This window comes from Lutra lutra, chromosome 14, assembly GCF_902655055.1.
Source record: "Lutra lutra chromosome 14, mLutLut1.2, whole genome shotgun sequence".
Classification (NCBI taxonomy): Eukaryota; Metazoa; Chordata; class Mammalia; order Carnivora; family Mustelidae; genus Lutra; species Lutra lutra.
This window is the reverse complement of record NC_062291.1, coordinates 58666644-58689779: the sequence shown is the minus strand read 5'-3', so window position 1 is coordinate 58689779 and position 23136 is coordinate 58666644. Positions and strand designations below refer to the sequence as shown.

The following is a 23136-nucleotide window of genomic DNA, read 5'->3' as shown; positions in this document are numbered from 1 at the left end:
GACTTGGAAAAAATATTTGCAAAATGCATAACTGATAAGAACTTTATCCAGAATACATAATGGCCTCTCAAAAGTCAATATCCAAAAACAAACAACTATTTGAACAATACTTTACCAAAGAAGATATAAAGATGGCAAATAAGGGCATCTGGGTGGCTCAGTGGGTTAAATCTCTGCCTTTGACTCAGAGTCCTGGGATTGAGCCCCACATCTGGCGCTCTGCTCAGCAGGGGGCCTGCTTCCCCCCTCCCGCTCTGCCTACTTGTGATCTCTGTCAAATAGATATATAAAATCTTAAAAAAAAAAAAAAAGATGGCAAATAAACATTGATGCTCAACATCATTTACCACTAGGGAAATACAATTCCATTTAGAAGAAATTCTGGAAAAAGCAAAACTTAAGGGCCAGAAAATGTATCAGTAGTTGTTAGAAACTCAAGTTCGGGTGAAGGGCTGATTACAAAGAGGCAGAGAAGAATTTTTTTGGATTGAGGGACTTGTCCTGTATCTTAGTTGTGTGGGAGTTACAGGACTGCAAGTTTTTGTCAAAATTGACAAAATATACTCTAAGAAAAATAAACTTTACTGTATGTAAATTATATTATCAATTTTTTAATGAAAAAAATCACATCCTTTAGAAATTCCTATCAAAATATAGCTGACAGCACCGACTTCTTAATTTCTAATTCTTGGCTTTAAGAAGCCAGGGAGTAATTAGCGCAACTTTAATGAAGTTACATTAGTAAAACTGAAGATCAATTTGTTTCTTAAAACTTGAGGCTATAGTCTTTCCTAATTTAATTCTTTGGTCATTACTTAAAACTTCCACTGACTTACTCAACTGAACATGAATAAAGATTCTAAAACTTAGTCTGTTATCTATTCTATATATAACCAAATCACATAATCTTTGCATTGCACTCAGAGAGGTATATCAAACTGTATTTTTAATCTGGATGGTTTTGTTCTGAACAAACAACCTTAGAAAAGAGGACACTGAGAATATTCTAAGATACTCTGGTAATTCCAAATAACATTAGGCACATCAATATATAATACTTTTATCTAAAATATACCTTCTTTTCATAATCCCGTGCTCAAAACCTTAGTGACTCACCAGGGTCTACAACATACTAATTAATCTTACCCAGGACTCAAGATTCTCCAAAATTTGGTGTCACTCTACTGATCCAACCATATTTCTATTACTCTCTGACACAAATCCTCCATTCTGCATCAGATGGCCTCATAATCCATTCACTCCAACTTCTGAAATGCTCTTCTTGAATTGTGTCAGTTTAAACGCTCCTCCTAGTCACTACTCCTTCAAAAGACTTATCTCAAATCCAACTTTTTCCTTTAACTGTTTGAAAACATGTTGATTTCACCCTTCTGTGAATTCCTGTGCATTCGTATCTACGGTATTCATGTCATTATATACTAACTTATATTCTTCTTTAAATGTTTTACTGATGAATGTCACCTCATATTCTCTAACATAGTTTCTTGAGAGTAAATACTGTTCCTCACATGCTTCTTGTATCTTCAGGAACATAACAAATACTCAATATCCCAACAAAAAAAATTAATGTGAAAGTTAATATAAAAGTAAATTTAGAGGTGGCTGGGTGGCTCAGTCAGTTAAGCATCCAACTCTTAATGTTAGCTCAGGTCTTGATCTCAGGGTTTTGAGTTCAAGCCCTGAACTGGGGCTTCACACTAGGTATGGAACCTACTTAAAATTTTTTTGGGACGCCTGGGTGGCTCAGTTGGTTAAGCAGCTGCCTTCCGCTCAGGTCATGATCCCAGCGTCCTGGGATCGAGTCCCACATCGGGCTCCTTGCTCATCAGGGAGCCTGCTTCTCCCTCTGCCTCTGCCTGCCATTCTGTCTGCCTGTGCTTGCTCTCTCTCCCTCTCTCTCTCTGACAAATAAATAAATAAAATCTTTAAAAAAAAAAAATTTTTTTAATCACTTTAAATTTTAAAGTAATTTTAAATTAATTTAAAATACTTAACTTGGGCACCCGGGTGGCTCAGTGGGTTAAAGCTTCTGCCTTCGGCTCAGGTCATGATCCCACGGTCCTGGATAGAGACCTGCACTGGGCTCTCTGCTCAGCAGGAAGCCTGCTTCCCCCCCTCTCTCTCTGCCTGCCTCTCTGCCTACTTGTGATCTCTGTCCAATAAATAAATAAAATCTTTTAAAAAAATAAAATAAAATAAAAATAAAATACTTAACTTCCTGGAAAAGCTCATTTTAAAGCTTGAGGAACTGAAGCCAAGGGCACAAGCTTTCCTTCCCAAGGTCTGTGCTGTAATACTTTCGTCTTCATAGTTCCAGGGTTGAACAGAGTGCCTAACATATGGAAAGTACTTAATATTCAAATATTTTACTAAATTTCATTTTCTTAGACCAAAGTAGGAACAGAAATCCTGGAGTTCTATCCCAACCCTCCCAAGATTATATTAGTACCTTGAAATGTTCTCTAATTTCTCATATGTGTTCACAGATTCTCCCTGAATAGACATTTAAAAAAAAAATCACAAGAACAAAAACTATACTTTCTCCTCCTTTTAAAGCTCACAAAGCAACTACCATAGTGCTGAGCACATGCAGAGCAGGTAGGCGATATTTCTATCAGATTTCTTAAAAGCAACATAAAGGCAGCTCATATATACTTTTCTGCTCCATGTAAAAACATACTAGTTACTATTCCTACTGGGAAGATTTATTTTTCATCATCTTTGGCAAAAATTCTAGAATGCTATCTGCCAGGTCCATTGCCCCAATAAATATGCATCCACAAGCAATTATGGAGATAGATAGCTTATGAGGAGGGGGCACTCTTTGGTCAGGTCCCAATGCTGGCCTGTGGTTAGGGGGAAGGGAAAGTTGGGGGAGGGGTGTGGCCCCCATGATTAATCACTGCCCACTCTGCTTAGGGGTATTTATCACAGCCCGCTGTCAGGTAAATCACTGGAAAAACACCTCTTCAGTAATTAATGTGAAGTGACGGATGGACAGCCCCCGGGCCCATTAATCAGGAACATCAGCAGCCTACTGAGATTATGAATGTCAGGATGCATAAACTGCCGGTGGATCAATAGGCCCAGGAATTCATCCAAGGCTCTCATTTCCGAGGCATCTCCGGTACATTAGGCTCCCCTGACCCCTCCCCCAACCTGCAATGAAAAGCAAGGCTTCAGAACAAAGAGCAGGGGCTGAGGTCTGAAGTGACCACTGCAAGAACACAGTCAAGCTGGCCATGATAGGAAACGGACCAGGACAGGCAACATGAGCACAGAGCTGTACCTACAGTCCCTGCCTTACAATGACTTGACTTAATAATTTTACAACTTTACAACAGTGGGAACACATATGTATTAAGCAGAAACCATACTTTGAATTTCCATCTCTCCCTGGGCTAGCGGTATGCGGTACAATACTTCCTAGTGATGCTGGCCAATGGCAGCAAGCCGCAGCTCCCCATCAGCCACACCATCACAAGGACAGACAACAGATACACTTAAAATCACCCTGCACCCAAGCAACCATGCTGTTTTTCCCTTTCAGTACAGTACTCCATATATTACATGAGATACTCAACACTTTATTATAAAACGGGCTCTGGGGGCACCTGGGTGGCTCAGTGGTTAAGCCTCTGCCTTCAGCTCAGGTCATGATCTCAGGGTTCTGGGATCGAGTCCCACGTCGGGCTCTCTGCTCTGCAGGGAGCCTGCTTCCTCCTCTCTCTCTCTCTCTCTCTCTGCTTGCCTCTCTGCCCACTTGTGATCTCTCTCTCTCTGTCAAATAAATAAAATCTTTAAAAAAAAAAAAAAACGAGCTCTGTGTTAGATGATTCTGCCCAACTACAGGCTAATGTAAATGAGAGCATTTAGGTTAGGCCATGCTAAGCTATTATGTTCAGTAAGTTAGGTATATTAAACAAGCTTTCAACTTATGATATTTTCCACTTACAATGGGTTTATCAGGACATAACCCCATCATTAGTCAAGAAAGATCTGTACTGGGGCGCCTGGGTGGCTCAGTGGGTTAAAGCCTCTGCCTTGGGCTCAGGTCATGATCTCAGGGTCCTGGGATCGAGCCCCACATCGGGCTCTCTGCTCAGCAGGGAGCCTGCTTCCCCCTCTCTCTCTGCCTGCCTCTCTGCCTACTTGTGATCTCTCTCTGTCAAATAAATAAATAAAATCTTTAAAAAAAAACAAGAAAGATCTGTACTGACCAAGAGGCTCTTAGACAGCTCAGCGCCCTGGAAAAGCAGGGAAGCAGGAAGATGACAGTTAACACTCACGTTGAGCCTGATTATTCATTTTAGGAGTAATCCAGCTTCTTGCTTCTAGTCTTTTACCCATTTTTCTATACGTATTTTCTTTTCTTTCCTTCATACTGACACCACTAATATAGAGAGAAATAAGAGAAAGAAAATTCAATTTCTGCTACCTAACAACCTAGGTACAAATTTCAAATTAATAGGAAAAAGAATTTGTATAAAATAAAATCACTGAATCATCCTTGAATTTAATTTAGCCTTATCGCTCAATACTACAAAACTGGGAGTTGCCAAAAGTACCCAGTGTTTTCAACTGAGAAAAAGGTGGTCATCCTGCTTCATTAGCATTTACAAAGCATTCTGCCAACATAAGACATAGGTTAAAGGCTACACTGTGGTGGGATTCCAGCAATATGAAATCAGATCTTAATTCTTTTTTCTTCTCCAAGCCAAACAAACTCTCCATCAAAAAGATCTGTTCAACTTGTAATGTTGCCTGGTCACCCCAAGTTTATCAAATTGTATGGGAAGTAGGGTTGTGGTCTGGTCTCACACTGAACACATTCTAGGCTTGTGCTGACGGGAATGAGACTGCACTTGCTGCCACATCCCGCCAAACCCCAGTGCTGTGCTTTGTGGTCACACTCAGGCCAGGGCTGCAATTGTTGGTCAGAAAGTGTCTCAGAGTTACGGCTGCCTGTTCCGCTAAATCTCATTTCATCCTACTGATGGATGGATGGACAGATGGCTGCTTGGTGAAAGCAGCATTATCAGGCAGCTTCTATGGAGCCTCTGAATGATGGATAGCCCTCTTTCTACTTTCTCCAAACCACCATCGATCCAAGCCATATTTCAGCGGTCAGGAGCCCAGTAATATTAAGACACACAATCAGGTTAAGTTACTTGCAGTGTAAACCTCTAGAACAGAAATTCTAACACCTCTGCTTTGCTGTCATGAGCTAGGCTGAAAATGTTACAGTTTCATTCTTTCTAGCTGCTATCCCAATGAATTCCAAGAGCTCAAAGCCCAAAGGGAACAGCTGGGCTCCATTCCTAGGAGCACTCAGAAAGCTGCTTGCCTGCCAAATCTTTTACTAGCCAATTCTGTGAAATGAACTCTGCAGTATTAGTGCACAGATCTGTGAATATGTCTACCCACTGGAGTGTAAAGCCATCAGGACCATACAAACCATGTAGGGTTTGTCAGTGATAAATTCACTAGCCTCAAATGTGTGGAGCTTTGGGTATACCAAGCAGACCCTACCTACCAACACCCAAGGATGATGCTTAATTAAAGCCAGGACAGGTTAAAATTTTGTCTTTTGCTCATAATCCTGAAATTCTGTTTCTATGCAGTCTCCCTGGCTGGCTTCTACTCTCTTGTGTACATATCACATTATAAGTACTAATCCTTGCCTGTTTTCATAAACATACTTCTGCATCCATTCGATCTGTCACCTTCTAGACACTCATCTCAGCTTGTCTACTTGGACTCCATATCCTCTCTGTTCCTTCCACGTTATCCAGTGCTCTCAGACAGCAACTCAGACTCATAGAACTGGACACTGTATCAAAGTTATTTTCACCTATGTAGCTGGAAGAAATGGGACTCTGACTCCAGCTTTTTGATACAGATTCCCTTTGTGATATAGATGTCCTCTTTTTTCAAGGTCTCTTATCCCGAAATGACTTCCCCTATGAACGCTTCATTATCAGCTATTTCCCAAATCAGCTTGGCCCGGCTCCTACCACAGTGTGGCCCCTCTTGAATGACTTGTTGCATCCTGAGCCTATGGTCTAGAGAATTTGTTTGTGGGGTTAGAAAAATGTCTCAGTGGAGTGTTTTTCTTCCTGCTCTTATGTAGTTTACTTTAATACTTTAATGTTAATGCCTTAACAACACTTAAAGTCTTGTTCCTTGCCCCCCCAAAAAAAAAGAAATTATGTACTATTTTTATAAGATACTACTTAATTATAGTGTTGTATCAAGAATATCCACTGCCCTTCACATAAATATTAAAGAATTTTTAAAGAATCTCAGAATTACATTACTGAAAGGGATTGCATAGGTCAGAATTCAACATCTTTATTTTCCAAATAAGAAAACTGAGGATCTGAGGTTGTGATGCCCATGGTTAAACAGATATTAAGTGACAAAGAAAGGTTGGTACCTAGGTTTTAATTGTAAGTGCTGTGCTCATTCTATTATATTTCTCAGATATTTCATTTTCATTCTGGGGATTTACAAAGACAGTGGAGGTAATTAGGGTTCAGTGTCACTTGTGTGTGTGCCTGTGTATTTGGGGGGAAGAAGGCAACCACAAATTATTGAATTTGGTCACCTATACTATTGTGTCTCCCACCAAAGTTGCCCACGGGTCATCTGAGAGCCACTCACTATCCTGGAGAACAAAATTTAATGAATCCCTGGCAACTAGAAACCTCTACTCTTTTCCCTTCCTCCGTATTTGTCGCAGTCCTATCTAGAAGGCTAACAATAACAAAAGCAGAAATACATTTAATCCAAGTAGAATGAGAAGAGCGAGAAGCTCCATAACGTATTTAAACAAAATGGATATAAGAGCAATGTGACCTCCTCATTTCCAAAGATGCTACCGTTCTTGTCAAAACATAGCACAAACTGACTGACTGGACTTCACCCTCTGGTGGCCAAAATGTGTCACTGCTGCATATCCCAACTGCCAAACTCCCTCCGTATCTATCTAAAAAGCTTCCAGCTAAAAAAGATCTTTGAAAACCAAGTGGTATCACCTCCTCATTTTAAAGATGAGGAAAGTGGTTGAGGAATTCATCTAGGACTTACAGCTATGTGAGTAGGAACGGAGATGAGAACCCAGGTCTCGTATCAACAAGAACTAGTAGTCTTATCCTCATCATATTGCCTTACCCAGTTTTTCACCCCGTATGCGCTCCGGAAATGAACAAAGTTTAATCAGGAAGCTAATCGTGATGCAAAAATAATCACATAATGCAGAACAAAACCAAATATATTATCCATACTAGTGCTCATCTCCATTAGTATAAACGATCAGGAAGACTTTTCCATCCCATTCCCACAAAAAAAGTGCTTCATACATGGGACAAGAACTCTACTATGACTATTCTTAACACCAGACAAAATACTTCTCCTAAGAATTTTTTAAAAAGGCACTTCTTCAGAAAAAGCAGCTTGTATAAGTGAGTAATAAGAAATGACAATACTTTGAACTCTTATTTCTATACACTCCTTAAGTTCAAGAAAGGCTGTTTAATTTCCATTAACCAAATACATTTTAAAATAATTTTTTATATTCATTTGCAAGGCTATCTTAAGTCAACATAACAATCCTTTCCTTTCATGAAAAAAGTCTTCTTACAGAGTTTCTATCTGGTTAAGATCTAGTAAGCAATGTCTAAGAGAACAATGACATTATTTTTCCAAATCTGCTGCTGTGAACCATATCTAATTATATTTTCTGTTTCATTAAGGTTTAGGTCCTATAAGAAAAACTGAAGAAGTGGTAAAGTAGTACTAAGAGTAGTAGCAGAGGAAGAAGAAGAGGAAAAAATAACCAACTACCATTTAATGAGTATTTACCATGTGACAGGGACTATGCCAAATGTTTATATATATATACATATACATATGTATATATAATTATTAGTTATATATAATTTGTATATTATATGTACATATATGTATATACATGTAATTACCTTACATATATACATACACACACATACACATATATACATATATATATAAGATCTCATTTGATTCCAACTATAATACTACGAGGTGGTTATAACTACCCCAGTTTTACAAACGAGAAACCTGAAGCTTAAATAATTCAAGATCACACAGTTTTGAGCACCAGTTAGGATTTCAAAGTTCCTGCATTTAACTGTTAAAATACACTGCTTGATATTCAGCAGGAAGGTCTCTTACAATAATGTATTAATTCATAAATATTCACAAATCTGCTTCTGTATAAATATAAAAGCAACCAAACAGAGTTCAAAGACCACTGCAGTAAAACACGAAAACCAAAGAGGAAAAGAATGAAAGAACTTAAATGCTTTTCCAATAACCTTCCAGCCTTAAAAGTGCTGACAATAACAACTCACTATTGTCTCTGAAACTTCCTCATTCACCTTGCCTCACCCTCAGAGCCATATGGTGAAGAATCTCACCAGGTGTCAGGAGAGGAACTCCCTCTCTTCTATTCCCCTTAAGAATAATCTCTATACTTCTTCCTACCAACTCCCCCAACCATTTGAAAACATTAGCCTTCTTTCCATACTTCCCTTTCTCCAGAGGCACATGTGAACATGGGAACAGCAACCAATGAAAGTGCTAACACAAATCTTAGACTGGAGGAAGCTTCAGGGCAGAATGTAGAGTGCACTTTCAAATCAGTCTAAAAACAGAAGAAACTTGTACATCAAATACCTACTGAAGATGGTATTTTCAGATTTAACCTTCAACAGGATATAACAGCTACAGTATATTAGCATTAGTCTGTGTTAGAGATTTATAGCCTTTGCCTCTCTGCATGCAGTTGCACAAGAATACAGTTCGCATAACTGGAAGAAATATTTCATGAAAAATCTGATTATCAAGACAATGAAACTGTATATATGATTCCAATAGGATCGTAGGGGCACCAAAATACATAAACACACTATGGCATGAAAAGGTTTTCCTCACAACGAAACACAATTCATGTCCTCAAGTTATTTTACACTCCAGTGGCGAGAGTCGCCATGCATCGGCACCAACTGATTTCACGCTTTATAGGCTGGGAAACAGTCCGAAGCTTAGTCTCTTTCACACTCCACTGACATGGTAACCCCATAGTTCACCAACTTAACTGTCTGAAGTTTAATGTTAGTGCATTAGTGCACCTATTAATGACCACCTCAAAATGTAGTCAAACCAAAACCTTACTATAACTGAACAGCAGCAATGTAACATGTAAGAGAGAATGGTGGAGAGAAAGCTCCACTTCCTACTCCGCATATGTACCCAGGGAAAAGAGAAAGGAAAAACTCCCTCCTAAACTTCTTTCCCTCAGCAGACATCTGGAGGTTGGTCTGTATTTCTAGACTTCTTAGAAATCAGTTCCTCTCCTGGGTCTATCCTGGGTTTCACTCCAATATCCTACAGCTGACAAGCGAGAGAGTTGAAATGGACAAGACTTTAGGATTGTACCTCAAACTTGACATGCATTAAACTTGATCTTTCTCTCCTTTTAGGGAGAGACTAAAGCTATTAAGACTAAAGCTAATAAGCCACCCAGTAAATTTTCAAAGTAGAAGCCACTAGGCTGTTATATATATTACCTCATTTGCTCCCGACTACATACGAAGACGTAACTATGATTATTACCTCAATTTTACAGATGAGAAATCTGAAACTTAAGTTACTTACCATCACATAGCTTCCAAGTGTTGGTTAGGACTCCAAAGTCCCTTAACTACTGTGGTAGACTAGAATATATGCCTTCTAAAATTGGAGTAGGGGTGCCTGGGTGGCTAAGTCAGCTAAATGTCCAGTTTTGGCTCAAGTCATGATCTCAGGGTCCTGGGATTGAGCCTCAATGTCAGGCTCCCTGCTCCAAAGGGAGTCTGCTTGTCTCCCTCTGTCCCTCCTCCTGCTCATGGGCACTCGTTCTCTAAAATAAATAAATAAATAAATAAATAAATTGGGGTAAAACAACAGATAGCAGAGAAGAGCTTTAAAAACGAAACAAGGGGCCCCTGGGTGGCTCAGTGGGTTAGAGCCTCTGCCTTCAGCTCAGGTCATGATCCCAGGGTCCTAGGATCAAGCCCCGCATTGGGCTCTCTGCTCAGCGGGGAGCCTGCTTTCCCCTCTCTCTCTGCCTGCCTCTCTGCCTACTTGTGATCTCTGTCAAATAAATAAGTAAAATCTTAATAAAAAAAAAAAAAAAAGCGCAATAGCAATAGCAGAGTAAGTGCAAAGGTGGTGGAATCCCTGTGTTAGAGATACAGTCACAACTCGGCCCCTCTCTCTTCCCTCCTTGTGGCTATGCTAGCAAGTGTGAAGGCCAAATGTGGCTGGTAAGAATCTGAAAAACCAAAAGAAGTTTCACTTCAAAGCAGGCAAAGAAAACATTAGAAAATTAACAGATAAGAGCTTTTCTTATATGCAGATTGAAGGTTTACTAATTAGAGATTCAAGAAAAACAAACATGTAATTACCTTAGAATATAGTAACTTCAGAGCAATGCTCCTTTAAAAATCAGGAAGCCTGTATCAAACACTGCAGAAGGCTTTCCAAGAAGTAGTGTACTGAGCAAACATGACTCAGGTACTTAAACTGCATTTTAATCTATTATTCTTATGATACAAAAAGAAAGATAAATGTTAAAGATTGGAAAAGCTAACAATAGGTAATGGCATTTTCTCGGAGTCAAACAAATATTTATTAAGTGCAGATACCGCACTGTGCCGGGTCAATGGAGATTGTAAATTAAGACTACAATAATGTAACATGGTCTGAACCACATGAATAATGTAACCTCCCCTATAAGTTGTCCCCACGTAATTGGGAAGGTAAAAAATTTTTTTCAAAAAATGTTAAGGTAATATATGATAGCCAAATAGAGACAAAAGCAGTAAATGATAAAAACCCAGAAAGAGAAATATCAGTAAGCGCCTGTAATGGTTGAAGATGTCATAAAGTAGGTGAAATTGGAGGTAGGCCTTTATAGGCTAGTTTACAGAAAGAGAATCAGAGGGAGATATTCCAAGAAGGAATAGCCTAACTAATATGAAGAGGCAGTAAGTCAAAGAATGTTACTGTCGAGACAGTTAAAGAAACTAGTCTAGCTAGAGCCAAAGGCTGAACCATATTGAACCATAACTTGACTCACATTGAATTCTATTCCACAATCTAGAAATACTCAGAGGGACACCTGGGTGGCTCAGTTGGTTAAGCGGCTGCCTTCAGCTCAGGTCACGATCCCAGCATCCTGGGGTCGAGTCCCGCATCAGGCTCCTTGCTCGCCGGGGAGCCTGCTTCTCCCTCTGCCTGTCACTCTGCCTGTGCTCTCTCACGCTCTCTCTCTCTCTGACAAATAAATAAAATCTTAAAAAATAAATAAATAAATAAATAGAAATACTCAGAAACGTATGCCTTGTTCCAATGAAGACTGTTCTAGCTGGCCAAGTGTTTCTAAAACACCACCACTTGATGGTATGTGTATATAAAATCTAATATATAAATAAATAACAGGATATACATTTGTCTGAGATAAAGACCCAGTCATTCTGGATCTAGATATGAAAACCGGCCTTACTACCATTACAATAATCCCTAGAAAAGGTAAGTACTATCCGTATCACCTGGACTTTTATAATCTCATTTCCTGGCATGAAGTGGTATTTCTAGTGTCTTCAAATTTTTAAAATCTATCCAATCCATACTCTCATCAGTAGAACACACAGCCTTACAGTTTTGATGACAGAAAGAAACAATGACACCCTAAAAGGAAATATGAAATACCCGATTTTCCCCACACTCTGGCTGTTCATTTCACAGCGCTGTTAGCAGCGCTAACAACAGCTTCCATTCAAACTGCCCACAGAACCTGAGTTGCTCTGCTCTTCTCTCATTGTTCCCCTCCCCACAACTTATACACAACCACCTCACACTGCTGGCCGTCTTCCCCAACCGCTGCCCAACAATTCACAGGCCGTCACAGATTGTTAGCACTGCGTTCAGGGACTTGGCAAGTACTCTTGTGGGACAACGCAGTGTGTTAGTACAGCATTTTCCCGGACACAATGTCACTCTTTATAGCCAGTTGCAAATTAGTTTCTTCTTAAAAAAAATAATACTCCTAATAAGACAGGTACAAGGAGATTTTAAATAACCAAGATTAAAACTCACTTTGGTATGTTCTCAGATCAGGGCCGTTTCAGACTCATGCACAATGAAATCCCATGCCTTTACTCACACAAGCCATACACACACTACAAGAACATAGAAGTCAGCTTTCTGATGCTAACAAAAGCAAAGAGACACCAAAAAAGATATGAATGGAAAATCTTCTTTCCTTTTTTTTCTGTAGCTGTGGCTCCTCATCCTTAGATTTTATCTGAGAATATTTTAAGCTCAGCTGTCAACATCAATATTTACTTTTCATTATATATTATTGTGTAAAACCATTTAATAGAAAATTCAGTAAGTCACCACTATCACTTCATTAGTTTCCAATTTTTTGCCACATGCTTCAGCAGCACCCAAGTATGATTATCTTCTGACATTTGCTATGACTGACCCTCTCGATACCACTAAAGCCTTCACCCTACATATCAGCTTTCCAGTAAACACTGGTGACACATAAGAATCAGAAGCTGGAGGGGCACCTGGGTGGCTCAGTGGGTTAAAGCCTCTGCCTTCAGCTCAGGTCATGATCCCAGGGTCCTGGGATCAAGCCCCACATCAGGTTCTCTGCTCAGCGGGGAGCCTGCTTCCCCCTCTCTCTCTGCCTGTCTGCCTGCCTACTTGCGATTTCTGTCAAATAAATAAATAAAATCTTTTTTTTTATTTATTCATCAGGGGCGGGGGGAGAACACAAGCAGACAGAGCAGCAGGTAGAGGCAGAGAGAGAAGCAGGCTCCCTGCTGAGCAAGGAGCCTGATGTGGGACTCGATCCCAGGACCCTGGGATCATGACCCGAGCCGAAGGCAGCAGCTCAACCTACTGAGCCACCCAGGCGTCCCTAAATAAATAAAATCTTTAAAAAAAAAAAAAAAAAAAAAAAAAAGAATCAGAAGCTGGAACAGACTGAAAAGATCATTAAGAGAATGTAGGTAAGAAGAGCCTCTTATAAAAACAGTGATCATATCAACTTACTATGTCTTCCTGGGGGAAAAAAACTTAATTAAAAAAAAACCTTTAGTGTAATAGTAAACAATTAAAATCAGCTTCACTATATACCTCATTATTTTTCATTTCTAATTTCTTTGCTAGCATTCTTCATTCTGCTTCATTATGCCATACTGAAGATATAACTGTCTATTCTTGCTGAATCAGTTCTTCAAACCCCATACAATAACAGACGCTCTTTACTGCTGCCTGTATGAACCGGACGGAAGCTCTAGAGCTTGACAGGAAGGATGTCAATTCTCAGTTCTTATGGTGGAAACACACTAAAAAGAGCAAAGCTAGGATTTCAGCTTTGAGAAATATTTAACCAGCCCCTGTTCTCTTTACAACAAACACCAAAATTAGGAGTGAAGAGAAGAAAATCTTTAAGAGACCCTTAGTCCTTCAGGAAATTGCCACTCCCAAACTTGTTTTACATGAGAGTTACAAATAAAATGACACTAAAGAAAAAAAAATATAAGCAAGCAAACAAATATTTAGAGTAAATAAACAATATTTCTATAATATTTGCAGAAATCAGAGTTAACTGACTTACCAAATAAATGACATTTATTTTCTGAATAATAAAATTCTAGAACATGCAGATAGATTGTGTCTAAAGGCAAACAGCACAAAGCTTTCCTTCTGATAAACAGCAGTCTCACCTGGAAAATAATAATAATAAAAGTTATTTTTATAAAAACAACATAATTATCACTTCTCTGACACTAGTCTATGCAGTCAACTTTCATTATCTCATTTTGTGAATACTAAGAGCATAACACAGTGATTAATCTACCATAGAATGTGCAATGAAAATAAACACAAATGACAGAAATACTTCTTAGAAGCCCATCAACCAAAAAGAATAAAAAATGTCATATTTTCTCATTCTCAGTCCTCTGAGAACTACTCTGAGGGGGCAGAAGTGCCTAGTAACTGCCATTAAAGAGAGAGACAGACAGACAGACAGATAAAAAACAAAATAATACAAATGATGAAAAACACAAAAAGATCATCAAGCTCTAGTCATTATTACAGTTCTAACTTACAGGATGGCACATGGCGGATACTCAGTAAGAATACACTGAAAATGGATGGTTGGATGGATAAAACATAAAATAGCAAAGAAAAAATAAAGCACATCAGTTAGCAGAGAAATGCAAAATATTTTTTTTGTCTATCAAACTGACAAAGATTAAAAAATAGAGCAATAAGGTCCTGTTTTGGTAAACGGAGACTGAATAAAGTTCACACATTGTTAGTGGAAGTATACATTTTATTAACATTAAAGCATTTTAACAAATTTCAGATAATGAACTTCTACCAGAATACTTATTCCAGAACTATTTATAATTGTGAAAAATTATAAACAACTTTACTGTGCACCCATAAGAGCAAGGTTAAATAAATTATGGTACATCTAAACTATAGAAAAATAGACAGTCATTAGAAAGAATAATGTAGCTCTATAAATATTGATATAAAAACCTACAAACATATTGAGTTTTTTAAAAATGGAAAATTTAACAAGAAGGGTACAAAACCAATATAAAAATCTTGAAACATTCCTGAGACACAAAAGTAGATTTAAACAAATGGATTCAACACAATTCAACATCATAAAGATGTCAGTTCTCCCTCAAGCAAGTTATGAATTTCACATAATCCCAATAAAAATCTCATTTGAGCAAACTCTTTTATGGAGATAGACAGCTGATTCCTAAAGCTTGACAGAAAAATAAAGATGTAAGACCAGCCAATGAAGCATTAGAAACGTTAAAAGCTATCCCTCGATAGATTATCAAGCCTCTATAATTAAAAGAGTGATAATGGTACAGAAATAGATAATGAAAAGAGTAGAAGTCCAGAAATAAACTCAATGGAAATTTAATGTATGCTAAAGGGGGCATCTCAAAACACTGGGGCAAAATTGGACTTTTTAAAGAAAAAACAGCCAGGGTAACTAATTAGCATTTGGAAAAAATTATTAAACTTGTATAATATTCATTTTAAAAACTCTAAATGGAGCAGGGATCTAAATGAAATAACTAAAATAATACAAATACTAGAAGAAAGTAAGTAAATTCTTCTCTACCTGGGGGAAAGGGAAAGGTATTCCAACTATAACCCAAAATTCAGATGCAACAAAAGACTGAAAAATTAAACTAGATAAAATAAAAGCCTAAACATACAGACATGCAATGTGTCAAAAGACAACTGACAAACTGAGAGAAAATATCTGTAACATATACAATTCAGAAAGAGCTAATATCCCTAAAATAAAGAACTCTTAAAAACTGAGGGAGAAAAAACCCTAATAGAGAAATTAATAAAAAGACACAAGACAATTCACATAAAAAAGTATTTCAGGGCACCTGGGTGGCTCAGTGGGTTAAAGCCTCTGCCTTCAGCTCAGGTCATGATCCCAGGGTCCTCGGATCGAGTCCCGCATCGGGCTCTCTGCTCAGCAAGGAGCCTGCTTCCTCCTCTCTCTCTGCCTGCCTCTCTGCCTACTTGCGATCTCTGTCTGTCAAATAAATAAATAAAATCTTTAAAAAAAAAAAAGTATTTCAATGACCTTTATACACATGAGAAGATGTTCAGCCTTACTATAAACAAAAACATTAAAACTATATGGAGATACTTCTTACCTATAAGGTCAGCAAAAATTAAGAAGTATTAACATACTCTGATGATAAGGTTGTGGGGAAATGAACACTCTCATACACCGCTGGTAAGAATTCAAATTTGTACAACCCCCAAAGAAGTGTATTTAGTAATATTTATGAAAATTATACAAGCTTCTAAACTTCTGACCCAACCATCCCATCTTAGGAATCTACCCAAACATTTATTTCCAACACACAAAAATATGCAGGACCAGGTTAGTCTCTGCAGCAGTTTGCAAATGCAAAATATTGGAAACAGCATAAAAGAATGGTCACCATCCTAACAATAGGGTAATACTACACAACTGTCAGAAGGAGGAAAAGACAGAGAGGGAATGTGAGTCTATAAGTTGATATGGAATGAATTCCAAAATATATTGTGTTAAATGAGGAAACCAAAGTATAAAAGAGTTATCTATAATATGCACCTTTTGTGTAAAAAAGAAGAGGAAATAACAAAATATACATGTATCATTCTTGGGGGAAAAACACAGTAAGGATAATTCAGAGAATTATGAAGCTGGCTATGTATTAGAGGGTGGGTGCAAACGGGTGGTAAGGGAAAAAGAAGGGTGACACTACTCTGAGTATGTATTTTTTGTACAATTCTGACTTTTGAAACCATGTTAATGTTTCACATACCCAAAAATAAGGAAGATCAATTAGGACGGGGAGAAAAACTTAGAATAAAAATAGAACCGAACTATATTTCAAATGACTAACATAACCATGTGAGGGAAGGAAGAATACTGGAGACAGAAAACTAATCCAAGTAACTTTTAAACATGGTTTTTAGATCAGCACTGTCCAAAGGAAACATGATGGGAGCCACATAGGTACTTCAGTATTTTCCAGTAGCCACATTAAAATAGGTAGAATTAATTTTATTAATATATCTTATCTAAATATCTTAAAATATCTCAATATTTTAGGTATAATCAACATCAAGATAATACTAAAACACTAATGATATATTTGAATTCCTTATTTCATGGTTAAGTTTTTGAAATCTAGTGTATATTTTACACTTATAACACAGTTCATGGATAGTAGCTACCCTATTTGACTGTGGTGATTTAGACTACATATCTTTAGGCTAAAGGAAAACCTATCAACAAATATTGAACTCTCCTGGGGCGCCCGGGTGGCTCAGTCAGTTAAGCGGCTGCCTTCGGCACGGGTCGTGATCTCGGGGTCCTGGGATCAAGCCCCCCGTTGGGCTCCCTGCTCAGCGGAGAGCCAGCTTCTCCCTCTCCACCTGCTGCTCTGCCTACTTGTACTCTCTATCTCTGTGTTAAATTTAAAAAAAATATATATATATATATATCGATATATAGATCTATATATCGATATATAGATCTATATGTATAGAACTCTCCTTAGTAGGTATCTTTTTTTTTTAAGATTTTATTTATTTATTTGACCGACAGAGATCACAAGTAGGCAGAGAGGCAGGCAGAGAGAGAGGAGGAAGCAGGCTCCCCGCTTAGCAGAGAGCCCAACTTGGGGCTTGGTCCCAGGACCCCGAGATCATGACCTGAGCCAAAGGCAGAGGCTTAACCCACTGAGCCACCCAGGCACCCCAGTAAGTATCTTTTAAATAGTGGCATGAGTAAGCGATTCTTAATCTATTTTCTGATATTCTAGGATTGAGCCAATAAGTAAAAATACAAATAATAAGGCTAGGTTTCTCACTGTTGGAAAAGGGTACAGAATGAAGGAAGGACAGACTAAACCCTGCAGTAGTGGCTAGGATCAGAGGTAGCAGCATAAACTCCGTGCTTTCAGTAGACAGATGAAGATGAACTGAGTGTGTGTGCACGTACACACGTACACCACACACATCTATGTCCTAGATGTCTGCCAAGAGGGCCTGGAGCAATGTTACCCAGTAGTAACGAGGGCATCAAGAATCCAGATCATGGCTTTTAAAACCATTCTCTACTAAAAGGTACCTTTCAGAGCTCCTTAAAGAAATAACTCATTCCAGGGCTCAAGATGGGAAAGTACAAGATGAGTCCAAACATTTTGTTGTGATAAAAAGTAAGGCAGTACTCAAAGAATGAGAAGGGCAAGCCAAAAGGAGACAAATCGGTTTGAAGGGGCTCCCACTGGCCAAATCAGGGACAGCAACAAAACAAATAAATAAGAATAGAAAAAAAATGGCAGAATTAAACACCATTTAGGAACCTTCATGAAAATGACTCAGGCAGTAATCACTGATTGATACCAAAATTGGTGAATAAAAGTTTAAGAAGTAACAAGACATTCATAAAGTCTCAAACTTTTTTCAAAGAAAGTTCAGAATTACAAATAAAATGTGGGGGTGCCTGGGTGGCTCAGTCAGTTGTGTGTCTGACTCTTGAGTCATGAGATCAAGCCCTCCCCCACCCCGCATCCAGCTCTGCACTGGCATGAAGTCTGCTTGAGATTCTCTTTCTCCTTCTGCTCCTCACTCCCCCACCCCTGCTCACATGTGCACAAAAGTGAACATTCACTCTAAAAAAAAAAGTGAATGTACTTAATCCCACTATACACATAAAAATAGCTAAAATGGTAAATGTTGTTATGTATATTTTACCACCAAAAAAATTACAAAAGGAAGAATCTTTAACTACACTGGAAAACCCAGCAGGCACTACCTTTCAAAAAACTTGGGGAAAAAAAAAAAAAACAGGCTTTTTTTTTTAAACGTATGAAATAAGGATGGATTTTTTAATGAAGTGATCCAAGATCACTTTACCAGTAATTTAAGGACCTACACCTCCTGACATGATGCACTGATAAGCGTAACTTTATTTCTATGATGCTCCTGCCAAAAATGGATAACCTAAATCCAATCATGAGAAAACATCAGATAAGCCCAAATTAGAGGCATTCTACAAAATAACTGGCCTGAATTCTTCAAAAATGTCAATGTCATGGGAAAAAAAAAAAAAAAAAAAAACAGACTGAGGAAATGTTCCCGATTAAAGGAAACTAAAGAGATATGACCATTGGAATGCACACCATGATCCAGAATTTTCTTTTGCTATAAAAGCACATCATTGGGACAAGGGCTGAAATTTGAACAAGTCTGTAGATTAGATAATAATATTAAATCAATGATAATTTCCTGATTTTGACAACTGCAATGTGGTTACTTAAAAGAATATCCTTATTTTTAGAAAATGCATTTTGAAGTATAGGTATTCAGGGAAATAGGCCTGCAACTTACTCAAATAGTTCAAGAAATAGATATACAGAGTGTGTATATATAGAGGGAGAAAGGGAGAGGCAGAGAAATGAGAAGGAGGAAGAGGAGAAAGGAAGGGAGGCAGAGAAAAGGGAAATGTACAGAAGTGTTCATGTTTGAGATATCTGGGTAAATATTTTGTATTCTTATAACTCTCCTACAGTCTGAAATTACATCAACATAAATTAAACAGAAAAAAAAAAGATGTTAGCACAGAACCTGGCACATAATCTGTGATCCAATAAATGACAGCTATTAGATGTTGTTAATATTATCTCTAAATCCTGCACACAAAAAAATCCTCTTAAGAGATATATACATTGAGGCACATGGATGGCTCAGTCGTTAAGCGTCTGCCTTCAGTTCAGGTCATGATCCCAGGGTCCTGGAATGAAACCCTGCATTGGACTACTCCCTGCTCAGTGGGAAGCCTGCTTCTCCCTCCCCGACTCCTCCTGCTTGTGTTCCCTCAACACAAGCAGCTGTTGCTCTCTCTGCCAAATAAATAAATGGAATCTTTAATTTAAAAAAAGAGAGAGAGAGACATTTATGGTGGGGAAAAAAAGGAGAGGGGGAAGTAAAATAATACATGTTTCATTTAAACATACTTGCACAAATACATTAGTAAATGCACAGAAAAGACTAGAAAACACACTGAACAGCTAACAGTGGTTAGCAGGGGAATCGAAGTGATTCTTATTTTCTTCCTCATACTTATCAGTATTTGCTAGGTTTCTTATAATGAAGATGAATCATTTTTATGTTTATTCCAAAAATTATTTGTAGAAATTAAAGGGACAGCCCACAATCAAGGGAGGCATGACATTTTTCCTTTTCTGTAACAGCCCCCTCTCTGCAGACCCATATTTAGTTATTATTTTTGAGCACCATATGCTGTTACTTGCCTTTCACGTATTAAAATTATAATGATCATGTAGTATCATTTCACATAAAAATGTTTTAGTTAGTCTTATCAAATCCTTTCAGCCCTGTGGGTTAAGAGAGTGGAATGGACATACACGTATAAATTTGCTTCTTTACAAAATCCTACTAATATAAAAGTTTGTTTTTTAACATACAAATCAACAAGGATGGAAAGAGGAGAAAAGAGTAACACAACATTGGAAGTTGGAACATATACAGGTATTTATATAGCAGGTCCCTGGGAAGCCAAATCCCAATCCAGAAGTGGAAAAAGCAGAGACCCAACCCAATTTACAGCCAGAAACCCACACAAGGGTCAGGAACTGCCAGCACACCTCCAGAACTGGAAGTGAAATGGAGACTATCTGAGGAGCAGTTGAACCCTAGGTCCCCTTCTACCCCTTGAAAGAAAGCTTTAGGTTATCTCTGCAGAACTTTAGAAGTAGAAGGGATGATCTATGGTTTATGAGCTGACTAAAAGTGCAGAGGTCTTTCAAACGGTGATGAAGCGAACACATTAATAGCTAAGATCTACTGTTCCCTACTCCATCCCCATACACCAGCTCCCCCCAAAATGCAAACTGTTGTAGATTACCAGGACCTCTGAGTACCTACAAATACCCAGCACTACATAAAAATAGACAAAGACCCCCCCCAACCAAGCCACATCACTATTAGAGAAAAAAGGCAGAAACTCAACAAGTTTCCAAGGAGTAGGTCCAAACAAAAGAAGAGGGTTCACATGTTTGCTGAGGACTTCTCAAGAGCAATAGAAGACAAGGAGAAAAAAAACTATACCTTCAAAATTCAGAAGAAAAACATTTCCAATCTAGCATTTTACATTCATCCAAACTATATTCAACAAATGTGAGGACAGGGGAAAAAAAAAAAAAGACACTTTGACATGAAAAGGCTCAAAAAATTACCTCCTATGTATACTTTCTTAGAAAATTACCACAGGACTGATAATTCAAAGTTCTAACAAATTCAAGAAAAGACGGATTCTTTGTAGCCACAGAAAACTGCCAGGAGTATCGGTTTTAAATCCATTCAATTGGTAAGGACAACTCAATAAGTAGGCACTTTTACAAGCCAAAGAGTCAGGGACAGAATCACATTCCCTACTGCCAACCAATGAACAACAGCGCCACCCAGGTAACCATGCTTCTATAGATGATGTTAACCCCCACCTCTACCTCTTAAAATTCTCCAGTCCCTTAACTCCACCCTCCCCAAAACCACTATGTAAGATAAACAACTCCACCGCCCCCAACAAAACCACTATGTAAGATTAACAATTCTTCTTTGTTCAAGGAGACTGTGATTGAAGAGATATTCTAGAGAGTGGGGTGATGGTCTCATCACCCTCTAACACCAAATGAAGAAATAAACCAAAGCAAAGAAAGGCATGTACGGAAAACAGGATATCTAACACAAGAGAGAAGTGAAGGAATGTGGGTGAATGGACATTCCAGGATTCCAGGATGCAAACTGCACCAAAAGTAGAAGGCAAACAATTCAGACTGAAGCTATGTGACAGAGTCAAGAAGGTTGAAGGCTGTCATCCCCATGCTCTCTGCCATAGTACCATCTTTTTCATCCAACACAACTACTAGAGGATGTGCTCTAAGTAAGAGGGTAAACGAAGAATAAGGAAGATAAGGGTTACAATACTGGGAATCAGACTGAAAAGGAGAGAAAAGTCTAAAGATAACAAAGAGAAATCTTCCCAGGAAAAGAGCTGTGAAGTAGGCCCAGACGGTAGGACAATGAAGGTCTCCAAAGAGAAGTTGCCAAAAGATTTTTTTAAAAGGAAAGAAAATTAGAACTGACAGAAAACGATGACTGACCTTGTGGAAAAATGCACTGAGAGGCTACTATTTCAGACCTATCAGCCAGTAAAATTTGCACAGGCATAATAATGTAAACACAACATCAACTATCTCATTTAACCAAATATTATAACTAAATTGGAAAGCTAGAGGAGGAACAGTAGTAGTGATGGTGGTTTAAGAACAGTACAGCTTTCTCTACCATAATAGAGACTCAATATAAAATGAAAAAAGACAGCACTGCACATATACTATTTTGAAACATGGAGATACATAAATGCCAGAAGAAATAGCTTAAGGAGCTAAAAGTGGTTACCTTTAGTGAGGAAACCAGAGAGCATAGGGATTCACTGTATTTTGTTACAAATCCCTTTTTTAGTATTTGACTTTTAAAACTTGTCCACTTTAAACTATATGTCTGTTGATAAGATACAAAAAAACAAGTGATGAATTTCTTAAATGTATTGTTCATCACTCAAAAAATACGTAATAAAATATTTTCAATTGAAATAAGAAAAATCTTACAGGAAAAAAGTTTTTCCCTTTTTTTAGGAAGACCTTCACATTTGTAATACTGAAAGAACACAAACATACAAAATATAGAAGCTTTAAAAATAAAAAAAATTTAAAGCAAATAATCACCATTGGAGTGGATAGACAGAATTCAGTAATTGTAATACTAGAAAGATTGTAGGTCTGACCTTACTTACAAATTCATTAATGATCAGGAGAGTGCAAATAACACATTTAATTAAATTTGCTCATTTATCTATTTGGGGAAGTACGATTAACAGCATAACAGCAGTAAAAGAGAGTAGTAATATAAAAGGACAGAGATGGATTAAAACATTGCCCAAAACAACCAAACTGGAGAGTGGATGGAAAGCTAAGTAAAATTATGGGCTTAAAGCTACAAAAAAGAAATACATAAAATTTATATAAATTTATATAAAATTATATATATAATTTTACTGCACATTGTTGTCATATGAAGTAATTTAGGCCAATGCCAAGTTAAATGAGGAAATATATAAAAACACACACGCTGGGTACCTGGGTGGCTCAGTTGGCTGAGCGACTGACTTTGGTTTGGGTCATGATCCCAGAGTGCCGGGATCGAGTCCCACCATCAGGCTCCACAGGGAGTCTGCTTCTCCCTCTGATCTTCCCCTCTCTCATGCTCTTTCTTACTGTCTCTCTCTCAAATAAATAAAGTCTTAAAAACACACACGCACACATTATGTATTTGTATATACACACATACATGTACAGACATACACATAAG

At 38.0% G+C, this 23136-nt stretch overlaps 1 protein-coding gene across 9 annotated transcripts in view; it reads right to left on the bottom strand.

Annotated features, from left to right (window-relative positions):
• Positions 1-23136, bottom strand: part of R3HCC1L (R3H domain and coiled-coil containing 1 like) — a 93021-nt gene that overhangs the window by 60836 nt on the left and 9049 nt on the right. For 5 of the 9 annotated variants that reach the window (XM_047702344.1, XM_047702341.1, XM_047702350.1 and 2 more), the window contains exon 2: positions 13745-13853. The exons of 2 other annotated variants lie outside the window; for them this stretch is intronic. The gene's annotated coding sequence lies outside the window, so the exon portion shown is untranslated. Of the gene's footprint in view, positions 1-2015; positions 2056-13744; positions 13854-19414; positions 19442-23136 lie in introns of those variants that run through there. 2 more of the 9 variants (XM_047702342.1, XM_047702348.1) reach the window with 2 other exon arrangements.